The sequence below is a fragment of the Tiliqua scincoides genome, chromosome 3 (genome assembly GCF_035046505.1).
Source record: "Tiliqua scincoides isolate rTilSci1 chromosome 3, rTilSci1.hap2, whole genome shotgun sequence".
Lineage (NCBI taxonomy): Eukaryota > Metazoa > Chordata > Lepidosauria > Squamata > Scincidae > Tiliqua > Tiliqua scincoides.
In genome coordinates, this window is record NC_089823.1 from 104978925 (window position 1) to 105003586 (window position 24662).

Here is a 24662-nt window from a genome sequence, read left to right on the forward strand (position 1 = left end):
TTTTAAACTATGCTGGGTAGCATGAACCACTCCAGGCCACTGGTAAATGCCAGTACACCTTTGTTTCGCATATCCAATAAGCTTCTGAAATAATCTGACCCTGGTAAGGGTTAAGGGGTTGCTAATTAACTTGAGCCTCTATTCCCTCATCATAGATCCATCCATCCAAGCCCTTTAACACAAACTCTTGCTTAGATACAGCAAGAGTTTTCCTTAGATACAGTCTCTTCTTCAACTACAACTGCCTTTTTCACCAATGAATGGTGAATCCACAACGACCTTTCGGCAACCTGGATAGCTGTATGTGTGGTCAGCAATACTCGAAAAGGTCCTTCCCACTTCGGGGTTAGAGGGGTAATTTTCCAATCTTTGACATACACAGAGTCTCCTGGGAGGATCAGATGACATGGGACGTTAGCAGGTAGGCTCTGCTCAATCACAGCATGCTCCTGTATAGGAGACAAAACACATTGAAGGTCAGACACATACAGTCTCAACAATTCATCTCCCACAGTTATGACTTGCTCTTTATTTTTCATCCCATCTCACTCTGCTCTGGTAAGTACCTTTGTAGCTGGTTCAATATGAGCTTGTAGCCCTTGGTTTTCTTTAACAACGGCCTTTAGGCACCCTCTGATCTGCTGCAGTTCTCTAAAGCACATTTCTACAATCTGGGTTTTCCTATGTTCTAGGTAGCCCATGAGCTGTTCCAGTTCACTCAATTCTTCTTCCTTGCAGGTCAGCTGCTGGCATGCTCTAGTGCAGGGGTCTCCAAAGTTTTTGACAGAAGGGCCACATCATATCTCTGACGCTGTGTCAAGGGCTGTGTCAAGGGGGGGAATCAATTTACATTTAAATTTGAATAAATTTACATAAATGAATACATTAGAGACAGAACGTAGATGAATGAATGAATTGTACTATCCTGAAATCTCATTTCACAGCAGGGAAGACCAGACCAGAGGGGGTCGGGTGGGAGGGAGGCGAGGGACACCCAAAGCACATACATCTTGCCCAGGAGAAAATGCACAACACATGGAGGAGTACTGGGCAGAGGCAAAGAATCACATTCTTTGCAACCCTGAAGACCAACCCTGAAAGAGGGTTGAAATGATCACACAGACAGTGAAAAAATTAAATTCCTCAGAGCTCCCTTGTGCTGCTCCTGCTCAGTTGAGGGGCTGGGCGTGCTTGCTACAGCCGTGCTTGCCACGTGGACAGTAGACCCAGAAAGCTGCAAAGCTGTGTCAGCTCTCGTGGGCACGCTGCTGGTGGCTGCAGGGTGCCTGAAGCTGCGGCTGCAGGCTCTCCACGCAGCTTCAGCTGAAGCCTCTCTGTCAAGGGGTGTGCTGCTGGAGGGCTCTCCACGTGGCTTCAGCCAAAGCCTCCACCAAGGGGCGCACTGCTGGTGGCTGCGGGGTGCCTGAAGCTGTGGCTGCGGGGCTCTCCACCCGGCTTCAGCAGAAGCCTCAGCTGAGGGGCACGCTGCTGGCGGCTGCAGGGTACCTGAAGTGGTGGCTGCTGAGGGGCACACTGCTGGCGGGCTCTGCACCCGGCTTCAGCTGAAGCCTCTGCCAAGGGGCTCGCAGCTGGCAGGTGCTAGAAGCCTGAAGCTGAAGCAGCAAGGGTGGATGGGACCGCAGTGGGAAGGAGCTGTTGGGAGCTACAGGTGAAAGGCTGTCTTCCTTTGCACAGGCACTCCCTCTGCAGGTTCTGCGAGAGACCACACTTGGCTCTTGCGAGGGATCCAGTACTTGGCCCTCGCCAGTCTTTAGCTGTGTTATGCCAGCAAGTGCTGGCAGAAGTCTCTGCTGGGCCACTGCCCTGTTGGAAACCAAGGGGTCCCCGTGGGCCGGATTGGGGGTCTCTGGGGGCCGCAACCGGCCCACGGGCCTGGATTTGGAGACCCCTGCTCTAGTGCACTGAAGGTGGCTATCCTCTCTTAAGTTTAGACAGGTTCTCTTACAACTGTGCAGCTTGCTCGACCAGCCTTCTTTTCTCCTGCTTTTCGCTCTGCAAGGCTCTTACTACTTCCACATTCTTCTTGGTTAGTTTGACAAATTCATTTTGCAGTTTAGTTAGCTGTTCCATGAGCTCTCTATTTTGTATTAGAACTTGACTAATGGTTGCCTTATTGTTCTGAATGTCCTTTTCCAGGGTTTGCTGTATATCCACAGCCTGTCTGGTGTGGCACTGTACAATCCTTTCCAGCATCCGTAGCTGTTTTCTCTGCTCTTGGTTGAGGCTGTGCAGCTGCTCATGATCTCTCTCCTGAGCTTGGCACTTATTGTGATTTACTTAGATCAGTTCTTTATTGGTTTATTTAAAGTTTTTATTAAGTTATTTAAAGTTTATTGGCTCAGACAAACACAGTAACAGTTAGACCAGGGGGGGTGTAGACCTCGTTAGACCTCATTTCATGCAGCAGGTCGAACAGCATTCATGAAGCCTGCTGAGGTCTGGAAGTGATGTCATTAGGTAGGAAGTGATGTTATTAAACAGATCATGACCAAAAAAAAGCACTTTTTCTCAATTAGGAACTCATTGGCTGCAAATGACAGAAGAGAAAATATGCAGATCTTGATCATCTTTCAAGTTATGGGAGAATCCAATTTTCATGTGGGCTACCCTTTCAGCAGTAACACCTCAGCACAGCTCAGCAGCTGAGAGCTTGAGGGCCGGATAAAAAGCTTCCGTGGGCTGCATCTGGCCCCCGGGCCTTATGTTTGACACCCCTGAGTTAGACTATTGGCTCAGATGGAGTACAGCCAAACGAGACCAAGAAAGTTTGCTCATAACACCAAGAAATTTCAGCGTAGCACACCCAGTGGTTCAGTTTACACACACTCTCCGGCAGCCTCTGGCTTGTCCAAATGAAGTCATGGCAGCCTCCCTTTGTAATTTCCTTGTTCCTCTTTATCGCTAAAAGAAGGCAGGCACTACTGGAGGGCAGGTGAGTAGGCAAGCAAGTAGAATTGAAAGGGGGTCTGTTGTGGATACCTGTAGGCCTTGGTTCCGCTGCTACAGTGAACGAAAGGCCTTTGGACATGTGGCAGCAGGTTCACAGACTGCTGTATGAATTTCATCAGCCACCTGTGATGGGTGATTGAAAAAGCAATGTTGTTTTGATATTATAACATCTAACAACTCTGACTTGCTTGCCCTCATGCTGCTTTGTGAATTGCTATTTCAACCACCACCAATGAAACCTTCTTACATTTCAGTCCTAAATTGCATGATAAGTGTACTACGGGGGAAAGAAATTGCTCTTGCATAGAACATAAATTCTCTTGGAGAGAAATGCCAGGGATAAGTAGCCATAGGTTTGCTTGTTCACCATTAAAAAATGCAAAATATTGTATAGTTGTGATTAAATTGTCTGTCTTTTATAGCTGTGGCTGTTCAGTCCTATCAGTGTAATTCCATTCCAATTCCAGTGAAATGTCTCCAAGTTTTGGTGTGGTACTCAAATTCTTCCATGTGAATATTTCAAGTTAGCATTAACTGGAATGGGGCTGTTAATGTTGTGGTATCTGAAATGAAGCTAAGCAGAACTTGTGGATGACAAAGGATTTGGCTGCTCCCACTAACCCCAATTATTGGAAAGCTTTTAAGGAGTTGTTGTGTAAATTGGGATTCTCCCATAAAGAGAATTACAGCGAGGAACTGCTTGAGAAGAAGGAAAATTGCTCTGCAGAGAAATTCAGATTTATTAATCTTCTTAGCTTGCTTATAGGGAAATTAAAATGAGTTTAGTAGAGGGAAATGCCTCATAGCAGTTCTCTTAAAACCCAGTAACCACTGAACTGGAAGTCCTTACTATAGAACTCAAAGGAATACAGCCAGATAGAGAATGACATTTAGATGAAATGTTTGAAATTAATTTTTGTGCGTGATGGGGAACTTGCAGGTTGAACGGCAATGCTGTGTTTGCAGTTCAGCAAATATACAACTTAAGAAAAAGAAGGGTTTTGATTATAGATCAATATTTTCACATTATGGCTCAATGTTGAATGAAGGAAGCTCTCTGTTTTAGAGAGGGCAAATCTTGTTGGATAAAGCAAAGCTGCGGTTTTGTCAGGGAGACTTCAGACATGAAGAAAGCCAAAGTCAGTACAAAATGTATCATCTCGGAACTGCATCTCACACTTTCGAGTGCTGTCCAAAGCAATAAAATGAACCACAGTTTAAAACATACAAATCTCAAAGCTGGCAATTTTAGAGTAGCCAAGACAGGATGTTATGCTCAGATATAAATTTAAACTTTAATCTGATTTACAGTTTGGTAAAAGAAAATATGATCTGTAAAAAAATCACGTGTTTGTATACAGAATATGCTTAGCAGTGGTCTTTTCCTATAAAATAAGGGGGGGTTGGGAGGGTAAATGTATTTATTTCTATTTCTTAGTATACATATTTCCATGTCTGCTCTCCAATCAATGCCCAAGGCAACCTACATAAAAATACATAAAAATCAATAAATACAAAAACGTAGAACAAGAGGTCAGTACTACAAACACCGTCTAATTTAAACTAGAACAGTCACTTCTAGACAACTGCACTTTGTTACTGAGTAGCCAGAATCTAGAGCAGGGGTGTCCAAAGTTTTTGGCAGGAGGGCCACATCATCTCTCTGACACTGTGTCGGGGGTCAGGGAAAAAAAAGAATTAATTTACATTTAAAATTTGAATAAATTTACATACGTTTACATAAATGTATATATTAAAGATGAACTTATATGAATGAATAAAGGTTTTGCAATAGCTCAAGGCCTATAAAAGGCCTTCCACAAAGCAAGCTTGGCCTTTCCTTTGCTGCCGCTACTGCATCACAGATGTGAAACAACAAGCAGTGGAGGGAGCCCTCATCCCACAGCTCATGCAAGAGGTCAAACAGTCGCCCTCACGCTGAGAGCAGTTGCGTCGGGCCAGTGTGGGCTCCAGCAAATCTCCTGAGGGCCAGAGGTTCATTGGAGACTGGGGGCTCCCTGAGGGCTGCATTGGGAGTCCTCGAGGGCCAGGTTGCCCCAGGGCCAGGGTTTGGGCACCCCTGATCTAGAATCTAGGCCAGGGGTGTCAAACATAAGGCCCAGGGGGCCGGACGCGGCCCGCAGAAGCTTTTTATCCAGTCCTCAGTCTCTCAGCTGCTGAGCCATGCTGAAGTGTTACTGCTGAAAGGGCAGCCAACTTGAAAATTGAGCTCTCCCGTATCTTGAATATGATCAAGATATGTACCGTATTTTTCGCTCCATAAGATGCACGTTTCCCCCCAAAAAAAAAGTGGGGGGGGGGGAAGTGTGTGTGTCTTATGGAGCGAATACTGCAAAAAACCCCAAACAACTGCGGGTTGGAAACGGCCCGGCCGCCCCTTCTCCGCCCCCGGCCCTGCCCCCTGCCCGCTCGCTCTGCTCTGCTCTGCACGGCTTCCCCGGGCAGTCAGAGGCTGAACTGGCCGGGGGGCTCCTGCCTTCCCTCAGCGCCCGCGCGGACTGTGGCAGCGCCGGACGGAGCGCGAGGGCGATGAGCAGCGGCTCCAAGGCACCACAGCCAGCCAGAGCCTGAGCCTCGGTGGTGCCGCCGCACACCCAAGCCCGCGTGTCTACTCAGAAGTAAGTCTCAGAGTCAGTGGGGCTCACTCCCAGGAAAGCGTGGGTGGGGTGGCAGTCTCGCTACGCAAGCCCGCGTGTCTACTCAGAAGTAGGTCCCAATAGAGTCAGGGGGGCTTACTCCCAGGAAAGCCTCTCTCTCCCCCCCAAGCCTGGAGCATCACAGCCTCTCTCCCCCCAAGCCTGGAGCATCACAGCTTCTCTCTTCCCCCCCAAGCCTGGAGAATCACAGACTCTTGCTCCCCCCCCAAGCCTGGAGCATCACAGACTCTTCCCCCCCAAGCCTGGAGCATCACAGCCTCTCTCTCTCCCCCCCCAAGCCTGGAGCATCACAGCCTCTCTTTCTCCCCACCCCAAGCCTGAAGCATCACAGACTCTTGCTCCCCCCCAAGCCTAGAGCATCACAGACTCTCCCCCCCCCCAGCCTGGAGCATCACAGCCTCTCTTTCCCCCCACCCCAAGCCTGGAGCATCACAACTTCTTTGCAACACAAACACTTTCCCCTCTCTCTCTCACACAGCAGGGGAGGGGCGCTTTCACTCACCTCATCCAGCATCTGAATGTAAGCCCCCCCCCATCACAAAGAAAAAACTGTCTCCTTGGTCAGAATGCCAGTGTTTGCTTATTGCACAAGCCCCAGGTAAGGCTCGGTTCTCACCATAAATCCAGAGGTTTGTTGTGTCTTGAGAATTCAAGTTGTGGTTGGACTTTCCACTTGTTCATTTGTATTGGAATCACGGAAGAACTGGCGAGGAGGTAGATGTGGTGTCAGCAGTGGCCCCTTTAAGGGTAAGGCCTGGGCATCCAGCAGAGTGTGCTACACAGCTGCAGCCACTGGAAGGCAATAGGGCCCTCAGGGATATAAGGAGTACCAGAGGCAGAAAGGGTTTGTGGGTTTTGAAGGAGTGCAGGTTGGAGGTAGGAGACTGACTGACTGACTGGGTTTATTGAATTTGGAATCTGACTGTGGATTGTGACTGGACTTGGATACCCTGACGGATTTGACTGACCTACCTGGAACCTGACCTTGGACTGTAATTTGGCTTATTGGCTCTGGACTCTGATTTGGCAACTCTGATTGATGGGACTGATTTACTTGGCATCTGTGGAGTGGAACTGGACTCTAACTTTTGCTTGCTGCACTGGTGAGTTGCACAAGGGGGACTGATCAGCCTTAAGCGGGCACGAGGCCCAGTGGATTGGAATTTGTCAGAACATCATTGTAGCAGAAAGATAATGTGATCCCCTATTTGTGTGCACCTGCTTTTGTGAGCTTCATAAATTCTGACTCTAGCGATGATGAGTTCTTGGGGTTTCCAGAAAACTAGAGTACTCAAATCTTTAAGTCTCTCCATTTGTTAATGACAGTGATAATGGTTCTTAATGCCACTGTTGACTGCTGTTCACTTTACATGGTTCAGATGTTGTTCTGTTATAGTTTATTAAATATTTTATTACACTATTTAGTTCAGAATATTTTTTTTCCTGTTTTCCTCCTCTAAAAACTAGGTGCGTCTTATGGTCAGGTGCGTCTTATGGAGCGAAAAATACAGTATATTTTTCTCTTCATTCATTTGCAGCTAATGAGTTCCCAAGTGAGAAAAAGTGCTTATTTTTGGTCATAAACTGTTTAATGACATCACTTCCTGCCTAATGACATCACTTTCAGCCCTCAGCAGGCACCATGACTGCTATTCAGCCCTCTGTATGAAATGAGTTTGACACCCCTGGTCTAGACAGTGTTACAAACATCCTCTTTCCCCAAACACAAGTGCAGTTTAAACTGACTCTTGGTTTCAGAGTCGGGCAGGCCTCCCTGAAGTGAAAAGGGATGAGATTTTGCTGGCTCCCAAGGAAAGGCCCCTCTATGGTAGATTAAATCTGGATGCTTCAGGTCTGACAAAAGATAGCTAACAAGAACAAGTCCTTGAACAAGTGAATGTTAAATTGAATTACAATTGCCCAACTGGGTAGTTCCTTTTCAGACTCTAGGCCAAGAAGTACTTCCACCTGAGATAACACACCCTGCCACACTATTGTTTAGCAGGAACTTCCTGGATAGGCCATCAGGCTCTTTTGTGTCCTCCTGGAAAACTCAATCTAGGCCAAGAAGCTCAGGAAGAAGCTACAAACTCCTTTGTCCTGCAGATATTCCTTTGTTTCCTTTGTGAAAAGTTCTGTAACTTACCTGCTCTAAAAGCAGATCAGACAGAAGAGAGAGTTTGTTCACTCCAGAGGCAGTGGGGGAATACAGCCTGGCATTTCACTTTCAAACAACCTGGGAACTTGGCAGCCCAGCCTTGCTGTTCAAGAAGGACTTCACTCTCAAGCAAACCAGCAGACTAGGATAGGTGATTCTCCCCCCCCCCCCACTTTTGATCTCTCTCTCTCTCTCTCTCTCTTCCCCCAAAAGATTATTTCTTTAATAAACTATCATTTTTGAAAAACTCTGTCTTGTGGTTACTGTTAGCCTAACTTTGAGGCACTTTGAGATTGGTTGCACTGCTCATCCATGTCAACGATCTGAAACCTTGTCACACTGCTAGATTTGACCTCTTGCTTGCTAATGTCTCCAATTTTAGTTATGTTCGCATGACACGTGTAGGTCACACATGTACATGTGAAGGAGCAGTGTTGGCAATAACAGCAGCACTTGAGATAAATTGTTGACTTACTATCTATAGCAGTGTTCTTCAATCTGTGGGAAAGTGCGTGGGTTGTGACCCCAATGGGATTGCAAAGCTTCATGGGGGGGTCGTGGCAACCTTTTAAAGCCTGTGTAAGAGAGGGCTTTGACCCAATACAATAATGGTATTAGCTTATCAAAACTAGGTGGATTGGGTACTGGGAGGGGGGTGGAATTGGTGCTGGGTCCCCAGTCTCAATCATTCGTTCACTGGGGGCATGGCATGAAAAAGACCACTGATCCTAAGCTAGGGCCTCCAAATGCTGGCTTGTGGGCCATATCTGGTGCTCTCAACAATTGAGTCCCAGTGCAGCACGGCAGTGCTGAAGCCTTTCTGTTCCAGCGCGAAGCGACCTGTTTTTGCACAGTGACTTTGCAGATCCTCGCACCAGGCACCGACTTCTGCTGAGAAATCAGGGCATGGAGTCTCCTGGAGCAACAGAAGTGGCTGCCCAGTGCAAGCGTCTGCAAAGTCATGCGCAAAAACGGGTCCCTTCATGTTGGAATGAAAAGGCTTCATGGTTGCGATGGTTTGGTCACCATGTGCTGTGATTTGGAGGCCCCTGATCTATAGGATAGTAGTGATGATGTCAATGGAATGTCTCTGGGAGTGGGGACAGTTCAGAATACTCAGGAACGTGTGTGTCACAACTGAAGCAGCCCTGTCTCAGACGCTACCTGCCTCATTTTTGAAGTTGGGGGCCTTCACTGAACAGCTTATATGGGAAGTGATAGTCCTTTGAATACCTGGTCTGACAAACCCTGTTCTTCTCTATATACAGTGAATATGTCAAGAGGAAATGGGAGCATGTCAACTAGTGATGCACCCTGTGTTGACATGCCCCCTTGGATATGCTACACATTCCGTGTTTGTGAAGAGCAACCCTGAATTTGAGAAGGATTCCTCCACATGCTTCCAACCTGTGAAGGATTCAAAACATGAAATCATACAGGGGGACCCTCTGCATTTGACAGTGTCTCTTATAAACTAACACATAATTGCCTGGAGGAGAGGGCCAATGGGTATGTTGGTGCAGAAGTTGTGGGTAGCAGGTGTGATTCCCTTTCTCTCTTCTGTATTCACTATACACAAGGAGGGATGATATCTACACACTTTTACATACAAGTTGAAGCCTCATTGAATGTCGTGGGACTTCTGAGTTATATGTGTCTAGGATTTTGTGCTGTGGGTCATTCAAATATCCTGGCAAAAAACTGATTACATGAAATATAGGCCTGTTCTAGTCATACTGAAAATGGACTGTGGGGTGCTGAATCCTTCCCCCACCTCATGTCTTTCCCTTTGTAGTCCTTGCTCAATGCACTTTTCTCCCAACCAGGTTCACTCCCTGATTGGAGGTGGGAGGCAGGGAGGGACTTTGGGGGATAGACTGAAGAACAAACAACCCAATCCTATGCATGTCCTCTCAGAAGGAACACCCATTATAGTCAATAATCCTATCCACACTTTCCTGGGAGTAAGCTGTGTTGACACCAATGGGACTTACCTCTGAGTAGACATGCATAGGATTGAGCTGTAAGAGAAGTAAATGGAGGAGGATTCAGCACTGCATGCACCTCAATTGCAGCCCCAGCTTTAGATGTGGATGCGGCAGAACCACCATTATATAGTTTGGACAGTATAGACTGGCAGAGTTGTGTTCCACAACGGGTAGTGTAGTGTAGCTATGGGGGCGACAGCAGTAGGTTTTGCAGGATGCCTCAATGCTTTATGTAAGCTACTCCTTCCCCTCACTTGTCAGAGCCATTCCAGGCAGTGAGAGCAATACAGAAGAGATGCCTCTGCTTTGCTCTCACTGCAAATGGTTTCAATGGCAAGGGGAAGGGACAAGTTACACAGCACATTGAAGTGCCCTGCAAAACTTAGTGCTCCCTTCCCTGCTCAGGGAAGTAAGAGTTTGTGGACAAGTAATGGATAAAATGAAATAGGAATGAGGGAGTATGGGTTTGGAGCCAGAAGGTACAACAACAAAGTATAGGTTTGTACTTTCAAAGATTTCCTGACAAGCCCTCCTTTTCTTTGGCCTATCTGAATGTCTGGATTGTGGCCCACAGGGTTTACTTAGGAATAAATTCTATTAAAGGAATTTACCAAAATATTTCTAAGATTTCCCTTCTAAGCATAGCACACTGATGTCACGTGCTTCTCAGAGGGATGTAAATTTAGACAAATTTATAATCCATTTTAACTAAAAATAGATCTGTTAAGTTTTGTTATAAGAAGATCCTGAAGTAACACAAATCAGCCTTGCCAATATTCTGTGTTTCTCATATATTAAATGAAGGCGGCAGCCTTAAGCATGTGTGAAATCAATGGAGCTAACTTTTGAGTAAGCATGGCTTGTAAGTCACTTTGCTTATAAAGTGGATAAATAATCTCTTGCAAAGATTTTATTTTATTTTACATTTGCTTATATTCTACCTCCTCATTGGCAGTTCATAATATAAAATGTCATCAAAGATCAAATCGGTGAATAGCCTATAAAGGGAACAAGTGTAGTGAAACAGCAATAAAGCAACCAGCAAGGAAACCATTGATTGCATACAATGAACATTGGTTATGACTAAGTGTCAATCAGTGATGCTTGTCATGACTAAAATCCCAATAATTTCAGTGAGATAGCAGGTGATCATCCAATGAGAGAGATACTCTGCCATAGGAATAGTTCTGGAACACTGCCCTCTCACAAACCGAGGCACCAAGTGGGCATCGCCTGGGCAAAACCTATACACCAGAGATGAACTGTCTCCTTCCACTTGTATAAGCCTGCCCTATAAGCCTGCCCTAACTGACTATGCATACCTATTTCTGGCTGTGAGCTTGCTTGAAAGCATCAGGGTTTTCACAATGTGTTAGAAAAAGGCAAAGAAAGAAAAAATAAGTTTCAAAGGAGTGATGGGGTGGGGAGCCTTGCCAAGAGCTCTGGGAGCAAAGGTAAGGAGTTGCAGAAGGAAATACACAGAAGGTTCTTTGGAGTTTGGAGGTTCTTTGGAGGAACTCTGGAGTTTGCTTGGGGACATTCAGCAACTGATCTTCCTTCTCACAAGCCCCTCCTTCCTAGTCCTGGGGTTATTCATATCCCCAACAAAACTCCCTCAACCAGTGGCATGGCTAAGGCATCTGGCACCCAGAGACACAAAAAATTTCAACAACATAACACCCCCCCCCCCAATTTTAGCACCCACTCATCCTCATACAGTATCTTAGTGGCCTCCAAAAGGAACTGGTTTTTGGTGAAAACCAGAAGTGCCTTTTGGAGGTCTCCAGGAGGCCTTCTGAGGCCTTGAGGGGGTGTCTTAGAGGCCTCCAGGTACCAAGCATTTCATAGGTCTCTAAGACAACCCCTCAAGGTGTGGTACCCTGGGCAATATACCTCTGCCCCCCTTAGCTATGTCACTGCCCTCAACAACAAGCAAATTGTCTTTCACAAAACACTGCTCCCACTTGCACACACAGCACTGCTGCAACAGCTGAACAGGCACTCTTGTTATACAGCCATGCTCAAACAAAGGAGCTTGGCAGGTGAAGACATTTCCATCTCTCCGGTGTTGCTCAGTCTCTCAATACTCACTACCTTAACTCTTCCTCCACATCTTTGTATCTTTCACCAGCTGGAATGAGGTGAACCCATCCCCTAGTTTCAATCTACAAATGGGCTCTATTATCTTCAGAAAAATCCCCAAATATATTCTGAAAAAAAAATATATTTTGTTAGACTTTGGTATCCATATGCAATTGGAAGGAATCACATCAAGAGTCCATTTCTGTTGTGCCTTTGCTCTTGAGCAACTTTCTCACAGCTAAGCTTTCTGTAGAACGAATGCTTGAATGTTCTGCAGCCCAAGACTGCTTGGCACCAGAAGCAGTGTACCAAACACCACCACCCCTAACCTGGTGACATGCCAGCTTCTGCTTCTTGAACTCCCAGAATGGAAAAGGAAGAGGACAATGGAGTGGAAGAGGAAGTATGGAGGAGGGGAGAGTTGTGTCATTGGTCTTCTCCACACTTCCTCTATCCGTCTTGTCCAGTCTAGAGAGAATGAGGAGAAATAGTGGTGGAGGTGAATGGGTGGATGGAGCTGGGTGTCTCTGCCAGTCTGCTGACCGAGCCCCGTGGATGGACCAGCCTTGACTTGTCTCATCCAGAACACAGAAAACCAATATGGGCAGCCCAATTCACCTAAATCACTGATGCAGTGTTGCTAGCGTGGGCTACGCTGAATCCTGTGGGAGATTTTTGGTTGCTGGAGGTCTCCTTGGAATAACGGGTCATTTGTCTCCTTGCCTCAGGGTAAGTACCAGAAGCTGCAACGGGTCAACTTGGACCTGCACCAATGATATCACTGGGTGCAAGTCTGCATTGATCTGTGCAGGCAGTTCAGGCCTGAGAAGGGCCTCAGAATTTGCCGTGCACTGGCACCACCAATCCTGCCCCCTACCAGGCCCAACTTGCCCACCCTGCCCCAGCTCCTCCCCATTCTGCCCTCCCACTTTCAGCTTCCTCCCCACCCTCCCTGCACCCTCACCCTCCCTGCACCCTGCAAGTGGACTTATCCACTCCAGCAGACTCTGTCACTCCACCAACACCAGCAGGAAGGCTGCAGCCTTCCCACCAGCATGCCTGGAACTTGCACTGCTGCAAAGCACTTCATGGTGCTTTTGCAGCAGCATGTACCGGTGGAATATGCATTCTGTCAGCGCAGGCCTTCAATAAGATTGGGCTGTAAGCCCAACTCACTGTATGGCTCCCTGCATTATTAACCTATTTCTGATCCCAAATAACCTCTTTCTTGCCAGGCCCATGAGAGGAGGGTAAAAGGGTTTTCCATATTACTGCATCTAGTGGCTGATGCTGCAGGGGCAAGTAGATCTTTCCAGTTGTTGCCATTGTCCCCCTGCCCTGTTTTGCCCCCTCCCCACCCCTGTTCTGCTCAAGTTTGTCACCACCTTCCCCCACTCTGTTTCATCCCCTCCCTTCTCCCAATAGAAAGGGGCCCAAAAGAAACTTTGCACCCCTTGATAAAATTCCTCTGAGAGGACCTGCTTCCTTGTTCCTGAGGGGTGTATTCTGACATTAAGCAGGTGATGGCTGTGTGCCAAGGGCTTTATATGTAAGAAAGCTGATCTATCGCCACTTTTGTATTAAAAGAATATCACAAGAAAGAAATGAGAGGATGCAAAATGTGTGTAACATTGATCAAAGAAAGCAGATGAGAGAAACTAACTGAGAATTACGATTAATAAAACAGCGGAATGAAGGGAAAAGTAGAAAATGCATGATTGTTCAGATCCCGCAGGGTTTCTCTTTTTAAAGGAAAAGGAACGGGTCAAAAAAGGTCACCCTGACAATAAATAAATTAGTTTGTTTCTGATCTCCTGTTAATTTATTTATATGGGAACTTGAAGATTTTTCTGTTTTCCGTTAGTGCTTTCTGAGGATGTATTATATATTTATGTCATCTGTCTAACACGCAGTGTTCAAATGCCATGGAATTAACAATGTTATGCTGTCATGCGTCAGCTTTCGTAGATGATTTTCAGGGCTAGAGCCGCCTGAGGGATTTAATATAATTAGGGTCATACCATTTGTGGTTGCACATGCCCATAGATGATTACAGTTCATATGCTTGATTTTTGCTGCAATTATTATGGTTAAGAATACTAATAATCATGTCATCAGCACTGTATCTGAAATTTTAGAAAGTACTGTAATAAAAGATAGGTCTCTGCCCAAAGGAACTCACAATCTAAACTTCAACATCAGAGTCACAGACAATAGACCATAGGGAAGACAGGAAAGGGAGGGGCAAGAGTAATAGGCAATGACAGCCCAATTGGAAGTGAATTTGAGCAAGTCAAGTTCCATGTACTCAGATATCATTTCAGTTGGGGATGGCACCAGACAAGTGGGGGAATTTGTTGTTTTGAACAAATGCCCTAAATAGCTGTCACATGCTCCTCTTCTCCTCTGTATATGAATGTACAGAAAATGTACAGGTGTGGTACATTCTCTGTACAGAAAATGTTCTGTATCACTGGCTGCCCCTGAGAAGTGATGTGGGAAAACAAAATTTGATCTCATCATGTTACATGGTTTCATTAATGCACAGGGAAGAAGACTTGTCATTAGATCACAACAGCCCCATGTTCTTTGTCTTAAGGTCTGCCCTAAGAATCTCTCCAGTGTTCTTGCTATTTGACAGTAACCTAGAGAGTAAACACTAATACCCTATGTATATGTAGTCTGAGTATCTGGGTTTTCACTGATGTCTTACACTGAATCCAACCATTGGTTGATCTAGCCCAATATTGTCTGCTATGATTGGCAGCACTTCTCTGAGGTCTTAGGCACAAGTCTTTTCCAGCCCTGCCAGCTGAGATCCCTTAATTGACACCTTCAGGCTTGAACCTGATACCTTATGCATTTAAAGTGGGTGATCTACCAGTCAGCTATGGACTTTTTTGCTTTAATTTGTCTCATTGTACACCATACTCACAGCATATGGATATTTTATTGCAGAAAGGGAATTAAGAAGTTTTGAAAATAAATGCAATAAAAATAAGTCAGACTGCAGAATATAAGTCCCTAAGTAACACTGCCCATGGGAAGGTTAGGCTGGCAACAGAATAGCAATCTTGCTTTAGTGCTCAGTAAACTGCACCTTAGCCTCATCCGCTTATATTACAGAAAGCTTGGCTCTTCAGTTGAGTGGTGTGTAAAATTATCTGATTAGTGCTAGCATCAGCTTCTTGCAAGAGCAGTTTGGTCACAGGGAGTAAACTTGCTAGTACATTTCCTATTTCGTATATAGGTATTTTGTTCGACTCAAAATGGAAATAGGTGATGAAGCAATTCTGGAATCATGGTTATAGAACTACCCATTATGGCCAGTGTGTGGCTGCAGCCAAAATCAGTGGATCCTTCTCCCCGTAATGTTCCAAAAGCCAAAACTGTGATAAACATTATTTTTTTGAGTTTCTCCACTTCATTGGCTGCTGCTTCGAATGGTCAGGAAGGGAGACTAGACCTCTCTCAGCAACTCTTCTCCTTTATTTACCCAGTTCCTGGGGCATCAATGGGATGGGTATCAGCTGCAACTCTAACAGAGTTAGGGAGAAGTTTTTCTTTTTCTTTCACCCCTTTGTTTCCTTGGCACACTGCAAACTAATACACCTGAAGAAGCCATGATGGTGATGTGGGAGGATTTTTCCTTCTTTTTCCACCCATGTCATCTTGACTTGGTGCTTCTTAGCACCAGGAACAAAGGACAGAAATTCACAATTCCCCTTGGAGCTTGTAGTCTTTTCCCAAGGGATCTTGAAACCACACGTCCTTTTCCCAGTGGTGTCACTAGGGTTCGTCTCACCCAGTGAGGGATGCCAGTGCATCACCCCCCATACAGTGGGCAGGGCAGCACCCAAGGTGATGTACCATCACTTCGCCCCCACTGGTTTTTTGACTGCATCTTTTGATAGAACAAAGATAGAATACATTCTGCATGAAATAACACATTGATTGATATATAACATGATGGTATTATTCCTACAAACTGTGATTTTAGTGATTTTGGTCACTAGTGGTGTCACATCCCCACCCCCCCACCCCCAGGTATCAACTTACTAAAACCTTATTGCAGCAGTTCTCAAACTTTTAGCACTGGGACCCACTTTTTAGAATGACAATCTGTCCAAGACCCACCATAAGTGATGTCATGGTGGAAGCTACATCATCAGGCAAATTAAAATAATTAAAGTAAAACAAATAATTAAATAAGCAGAAGCCAGCCCTGGTCCACCAAGTGAATTTCCTCTGTAGCCTGCCTGCATTAACACCCCCCCCCCTCCAAAACCAATAAGAATTTCAGCCCTACCCAGTGCCCAGTTCAATTTAAGAACTTCTGTTTAAACCAGATCACTGTCAGGATCCACCTGGCTTTGCAAGTCTCAAAAAGGTTCGCCTTATCAGCTGAAGCCTCTGTGTGGATCCTCTTTAGTGGGGAGGGGGGAGGCTGCCTTATGGAGCACTTGTTTAGTTCTAGGTGCATAGGATCAGGACCATTCTGGTAGCCTTGCACTCTCCTTCACCTGATCTTCCACACCAGCCAAGGCATGTTTGCTTACTCATGAGTAAATGCAACCATGAGGCTTAGTTTAGCTTTCCATAGGGCTCAATATATTCATCTGCTTGGAGGGAGGGACTTCCTTCTCAGGTGTTTTTGGGGGCTGCATTCATTGGATCAGGACCATTCTGGTTGGATTCCTCTCAGCCTGCCCTTTCAGATGGCCTAAGGCAAGGTAGCCTACTTGCGAGTAAGTGTGTGATACAGCTCAGTTTCACTTTCCATAGGGCTTAATGCATTTTTTGTTCTCTGGTTTTTTGCCATAACTTTTGAAAGAAAGGAGGCATTTCACTCTGCTTTTTGCACTGCATTCTGCTCAAAATTCCACATCCAATGGTATATAATATGATAGGGTTACTCCTAACCACTGCTATTTCAGCGTGTCACCCCCCAAGTGCGCATCACCCCCCCGTGCACGTCACCCGGTGCAGCCCACACCCCCGCACCCCCCTATCAATGCCACTACCTTTTTTTGCTATTTGCAATTGCAATATCCCTTGCAAAGACATCAAGTCCCAAGGGACAGTGCAAATTCTGTTCCTGCCTTCCTGGCATTAAGAAACAGAGCACAATGATGATGAGGATGGAAAAGGAATAAAAATCCAATCCACCCCCACAGTTTATTGTAGGTCACTGCATATCAGGGAAATAAAGGACACAGAAAAGAAGATAAACCGCCCTCTTCCCCACTTTGCTGGTGCCAATCCTGCCCATCTCACTACTGTCTGGGGGTGTCCAAGCATTTTGGCAGGAGGGCCACATCATCTCTCTGACACTGTGTTGGGGGCCGGGTATATTAATTTACATTTAAAATTTGAATAAATTTACATAAATGAATATATTAGAGATGGAACTTTTATGAATGAATGAAGGTCTTGCAGTAGCTCAAGGCCTATAAAAGAACCTTTCCTTCTCTGCCACTGCTGCATCACAGATGTGAAGCACTAAGTAGTGGAGGGAGACCTCGCCCCACAGCTCAGATGAGAGGTCAAATAGTCGTCCTCACACTGAGAGCAGTTGCGTCGGGCCAGCACGGGCTCCAACAAGTCTCTGGAGGGCCAGAGGCTCATTGGAGTCTGGGGGCTCCCTGCAGGCCGGATTGGGAGCCCCCAAGGGCCACAAGTGGCCCCCGGGCCGGGGTTTGGGCACCACTGGTCTAGACCAGTGGTTCTCACACATTTAGCACCGGGACCCACCAGGACAGAATGAGAACCTGTCGGGACCCACCGGAAGTGATGTCATGACTGGAAGTGACATCATCAAGCAGGAAAATTTTTAACAATCCTAGGCTGCAATCCTACCCAAGATTAAGTTCCATTGACTATCATTGTTAAAAAAAAATATACATAGTAGCCTGTTCAAAGTACAGGTCTGTAACATTTCCCCAGTTGCAGTTACGTACCATGTAGCATCAAGTCTAATATATTAAAAATAAAATATTGAAATGAATGGGGACCCACCTGAAACTGGCTCGCGACCCACAGTTTGAGAAACACTGGTCTAGACAAAAAGAAAGGGAAAGAGGAAGTATTGTTAGGAGAGAAGGATCAGTGGGAAGGGTGCTCAGAGAATAGGGAACAGGCTGAAAATCAAACACTTCCTGAGTTTCAAATTTGTTCAGTAAATGATCCAATTTTTCTCCTGGTTTGGGGACAAAAGATTAGATAATGTCCAAATCATTTTTATTCAACTTTTCCATCTCTAGTGCTGGCATCAACTTCTTTTCCAGTTGTCCAAGGCTTACAGCTCAATCCTATTCTGTGCTGAGCCAGAATGTGCAGAAGCACTGATGCAGCCTCAGGATTTTAATGAGGATTCCGCAGCTCCCCAGCGAACCTCAGCTCACAGTTTGGGAACCACTGCATTAAACTATAATATGTGCAAGATGTGTTCAAGGTGCTGGGCTTCACACTTTTAAATGGGTAACAGAATTATTCAAGTAGCAGAGTTCTTGATTTAAAGAGAAGACTGTTTCTGTTTGGCAGATCCAAATTTGATGCCAGTTTTAAAATAAACTTCTGCCTTCACAAATGCAGCAGTCAAGAAGCAGTTCCTTAAAATCTACTCGAGATGTTTGCAAATAACATTGTGAGAGCATAAAGAATTGAGGATATTAGATTTTTGACTATCAAATATTTATCTGTTTCCAGATACAGCAGACCATAAGATTATATAATGTTATTTGGCAACAAAAGTATTGTGTCAGCGTAAATGTGGCTGTATTGTTTGATGAGAATGAAATATGTATTGTATTCAGGCTATCTGGATGCAAATATGTTAAGTACAATTGGTAAAAAAATATTGATTATGCAACTGTTCCTCCCAATTACGCTATGTTTTTATGCTTCTTCCCCCCCCCCCTTTTAAAATATCATGGATAACAGCTCCCAGCAAATTTCATCCCCAGTTTGGTTCATTATGGGGGAATACTTAATTCCCCCTGGGTTTTACAAGATTTGGTCATTTGAAGGTAATTACAAAAGTACTTGCTGGCATGTGAATTGTAGCCTAATTAAACTAGCCTTGAGGCAGCTGAACTGATGATGCTGGATAAGCAACTTTAAAAAAAAAAAAAATTCCCCCAATGCAACTGTGTTCTTTTCAGTTTTGCTGATATTGTGCATTTTCTGCCAACTTACTTAGTGGTTTACATATGAGTCAATTTGGGGCTTAGTTTCCATAAGATGGGGAGGAAAAAAAAAACAAAAAAACAATAAATAGTCCCTTTTCTGGATCTCAAGCAGGAGCAAATGAATCAAACAATCAGATTTTGTTTTATGAAGGTGAGCGAATGTGTTGTTGCCAGGGTGCAGTTGCAGACCTACATTAGGTCCGATGAGGCAAATGTCCCAGGCGCGAGCCTCTAGGACCCCAAGGAAGCCTCTGTGAGGCTCCTGATAGGGTTCGAAACTGCTTCTGGTTTTCTGGAAGCACTGTTTATAGCATCGGGGAACCTCAGAGAGACTTCCCCGACGCGAACTCAGGTTGGCGAGATTCCATGAGCCTCAGGTGAGTGGGTGGGCAGATTTTTGCATGGGGGGAAAGCGACAGCCCATGGGGGGGCACCACTACAGGTCTTTGCTCCGGACGTGGGGCTGGACAGATCCACTGCTGTCAGGGTGTATTACATCGTCACCACTTCTGTGGTGGAGGGGTCGGCACATGCCCCTGTTTTCTATAAAATCCCTAAAGTATCAAGATCTGGTCTTCCATTGTGAGGTCACATGTACAGCATCCAACTTCTGAGTTGGCCTCATACATTATCCTATGCAGCAGTCAGCATGTGATACGTTTAGGTGTGCAATGCCGACATCCACTAAAGGACAGGAACAATTAGGATCACACCTGACCAGCTGGCAACCCTAACTATAGCCTATGAAGGTCATGTTGAGTAATATAGCCCCCTTCCCCAGGTAAATAATGCAATGAAGAATCCTCCCTGCACACAGTCCTCAGCATGGAGGACCTGCAGTACATGCTGTTTCTTCTGAGTAGGAGAAAGGTGAGCATGAGCTCCTCTCCCTGTATAAAAGGACCAACCAGGCACTAAGAGCATTGTGTATTTTGTGGGTTCAGGCTCCATATTCAATCCACCACATTGCACTGGGGGGGGGGGAACAGAATGGTAATTTATTCTGCTTGTATAAATGCTTTGTTTTTCTACTTTTCTTCAAGATGTTTTGGGCACCATCAAAACAGTCAGTTTCAAAGAGGAAAGAGGTGATTCCATAACTTCCACAAACACTTGAATAGGAAGAAACTGCATTCACCTTCCTGCTGAATCTTGATATCATTGTAAGTGGAAGAGAGAACTATCCAGTGCTCAAGGGGTGGAGACCTGACCTGCGAGTACATCAGCAACTGGAGGTTCAGATATAGTAACAGCCCAATTCTGTCGTTTCTGCCATCATTGCATGCAGCCATGCCAAAAGAGACTGCACTGTATGCTACGGTGGGACAAGGCTGATCAGGAGGCTTGGGTGAGGTAAGGGGAACTATTTCCCCTCCCGATCGCCAACTGGTCTCCTCAGATGTATACTAGCTCTTTAGCTGACACAAGTCCTAGGTGATAAAAGGAGAATGTCATCTCAGTCCATAGGAGACAACATCTGGCGCAAGTCACCCATGCCAGGTACCAGCCCCTCCCACCTTCAACACACACCCTGCCCTCTCCCACTGCACCCTGTTCCACTACTCCCACCCCAATACACCCCTGCTGCCTACTCACCTTCAACTGTGGGCTCTCTACTTCCTGGAGTTGTTGGCTGGGCTACCATAGCCTCTCCGGCAACAGTTTGGAAGCACATGGCTACACATGCTTCTGGATCACTGTATACAATATCTGAAAAGCACGTGCCACAGAAATCTAGTTCCAGCACTGGCCTGCATCCATAAGATTGGTCCATCAACCTCTGAATACCAGTTACAAGTGGGCAACAGTGGGAGCAGGCTAAGGCTTTCATGTAGTGCTGGTGGACTTCCCAGGGCATCTGATTGGCCACTGTAGGAAGCAGGTTGCTGGTCTAGATGTACCCTTGGTCTGATGCAGCAAGGCTCTACTTATGGAAAAGCATAATAGTGGTTCAGAAGAAAGTATGCTAATGAAGAAGGTGCTGTAGTTTGTTGGGCAAATCCCCAAATTAGTTTCAGGGGAGGGTGAAAAATATGAACAACCTTGCTGTACATGGCATAGGTGCATGCAATATTTTATAATCTCTTATATATTTGATTGTATTCTCTGATATATATGTATATATTTCAGATAAATTTTTGACTGCATTATTGTTGCCTTCTCAGTCCTTTGGGGATAAATTTGCAAGTATGGCCACTTAGGCAGTGTCTCTGAATTTTACATGTGCTCTGAGCTTTTGCAGGATGACTTTATATGAATAAAACATTGTGCATGTAATTATACAAATACAGATCTTGTGGGTACAAAACTACATTTCAGGGAATTATCCTTCTTTATTCCTTGTTTTTCCCCAAGACCAAGGTTACTGTGACATGAAAATGCGCACAAACAAACTGACATCTGCAATAAAAATTGGATTTTTCAAAAAGTATTCACTTTTATCTTGACTTAGATTATTTCCTTTAGCAAAAGAAATGGTATCTTTCTGGGAGGAAAAACAAACAAACCAGTAGAATATTTGTTACTCTTTACACTGACTTTTTATTTTTTAACAGACATCTTCACAAAGGCACAAACAGTTCAGCCTACAAATCTGCAAGAGGAAGACAGCATGTGATTTTTTATTTGTGAACTTCTCACATGCATTTAATTCACCAAACTTTTAGGGTTTTTTTCCACTGATTTACAGAAGAATAGACCCCTTTTTCAGTAATTTAGGCTGAAGTCCTAACCACACTCTCCCAAGAGTAAGCCCCATTGAATAAAATAGGACTTATTTCTGAGTAGATCTGGTTAGGATTGTGCCCTCACACTGAGTATAGTGCAGCATGAGCACCAGCCTTCCTCCTTGACCTATGTGCATTCATGCAAACGTTTTGATGGGAGTTCCTAAACATATATAGGGCATTCTCTGATTGGGTAGAGATTGACGTCCCAGTCCTACTGAGAGTCTGCAGTGGTGGAACACATGTGGAACGGATGTGCACCACACAAATGCACCATAAAGTGCTTTGCAACAGATCAAGGCCCAGAAACCCAACAAGAAATATGGAGGCTTCCTGCTGGCGCCAGCAGTTATTGGGAGGCCAAACTGGAGCAGGCAAGTTGAGCGCAGGGGCAGAGGGGAAGCAGGTGAAGGGGCAGGGAAAGGCAGAATGGGACAGTGATGGAGGCGGGGTAGACAGATTGGGCTTGGGAGGGACCCGGCTTAGCAGTTCCAATGCACACCATATCCAATTCCTCTTCCCAGACCTGATCCGCCTGCACAGATCAATGTGGACTTGCAGCAGCAGTAATGTAGGTACCATGCAGGCATACAGAACTGGATTTTGTCATCCACTCATCTTAGGATGTAAGTCCTTCCTGTCATGTCACTTGTGGACACCTGTGTCTGTGTACGGTCACATTGCTGACCCCTGTTCATGGATGTGAAGAAGTAGACTGTAGTCCATAAATGCTTCTGCTGAAATGAAGTGGCTAGTCTTCAAGTTGCTCAAGAAACTTTGATGTTTTTGCTGGACCAGATTAGCATGGCTACTCTGCGAGTGATCCTTGACGTCTCCTAAGACGTGTTTGCACTTACATGAAGCTGTCTTTCTCTGTTTAACAGATACACAAATGAGAATATCCAAGCCCATAAAATGAATAAACAACAGCATTCAAATGTATTCTGTTTCTGCTTTATAAATATTTTTAAACTTGCAACCCAGCTGCTTTTTTTCACTAAGTGATTTCTCTCCATCACCCCTGGAGAGGGGACCATGGGGAAAATTGCAATTTGTGAACTGGCACCTCACTTGCACTCTGCAGCAATTTATGCGATTGTGTCAGCACTTTGGGGAGCTGTTACCATCACAGAAATTGCCCCGCATCATATTCATATTCTGTCCATTTGCAGCTTGTTCGACTGCTGTGTTACCAACCAGGGAGAATCAGCAGAGATTGCTGGAGGAACGGAAAAGTGGGCAGCTTTGAATGCGTCAATGAGCTAGAACTTGGCAACTTTGCATGTATCAACAGAACCTGTTTCAAGTGTTCTAAACATTACACAGAGAAATAACTGCAAGGCCTTGCGGGTCGGGCCTGATCACCACCAGAAAACTTGATTCCATCCACCAGCTAAGTACTTAGGACCACTATCACATAGATGCAATGGAGGACAAGGCTCCGGCAATCTTCATATACTTGGATCCAAACAGTAGCTTAGCCAATGGGAATGCACAAGGACCTGTGCATTCCAAGCGGAATCTTTGAATTCATTTTAAGAGAAATAGATTCCCAAACTTTGAGGTTTGCTGTATGGTGTGCTATCTATAGATATGCTGTCAAGATTTCACTGGGTATACACTTTAGCTCTTTAGATCCAAGTGTGTAGAAAAGGGTGTGTGTGTTGTGTTGTGTTGTGTTGTTGTGCTGTGCTGTGCTGTTTCATGTACAGGGATAAGAAAACCTGCACACACATGTCCTGTTTTACCCAGGTCTCAAAGACAGATGAGCCCAGTTCACCCTCTGTCATCTGGGCAAGCACACAGTGCTTTCCTCATTCTCACACCCCCCCCCCAACCATTATTGCAATTTCTTTTTGTAAATTACAATGCACCTTAGAGATTTACTCCCAGCTTTAAAAAAAAAAAAAAAAAAAGAGGATTAATTTATACTGTCCTCTCCAGTGCTGACCAAGAACATGGTTTAGATTAAGTCATAATCCTTGTGGACTCAGGAGTAAAAGAGTTTACCTTCAGGGATCCTTGCAAGCAAAAATGGTTTTTATGTAAGGAGCTCCATGCTTGCTGCTCTTGCCTTCACTTACGACATTGGATGCAGTCCAACAAATGGAGAACCAATTTAATAAATTAACTCTCACCAAATTCATGGGAACAATTATTCTAATTCGTTTGACTGTAAAAGCATCTTCTGTTGTTAATCACGACTCCATTAACTGGGAGAGTGGTCAGCAAATCCGCCGCATGTAAATGAGGTGGAAGCATATACAAGACAATAAGAAAAGGCGACATTTCTCAAGACGGATTTGCTTCTTCTTTGCCAAGGTTTCAGACGTCCTAACGGTAATCTAGCGAGTGTTGACTGAGGCACATAGTTATCTCTCACTTCTCTGTGAGCCGAGGTATTCATTTCCTTAGTTCAATTACTACTGATTGACAGCAGCAAATGAACTTCTCCAGAATGGATTAGCTAGAATTCATTATAGTGGCGACCATGATACCTACTGCAGCAAAGCCTCAGTGCATGCTTTCAGAGCCTGGATGTTTTCCAAGTAGATTTTGTCCTTCAAGTATGGATTAAAAATCTTAAGGGGGAAAAAATCTGCAGAGAATGATTATTATTCATGACCCTGATGAGTCAGAATTCTGCACTAGCTCATGGAGTCTGCTGGTGGAAGGCAAGCTGCCCTTGTTGGGTTTCCTGGGTGGTTCCCAGCAATATTCGACCATTGTCAAGGCATTCAGATGCAACCTTAGAGTTAAACTAGACACGGCAGCCACAGAGTGGGACCTCCTGATGCCTGAAGCGGCATGCCAAATGCTGTCCCCCTTTAGCTGATGATGTTCTTGCATCTTCTCCTGCCACCAAATTA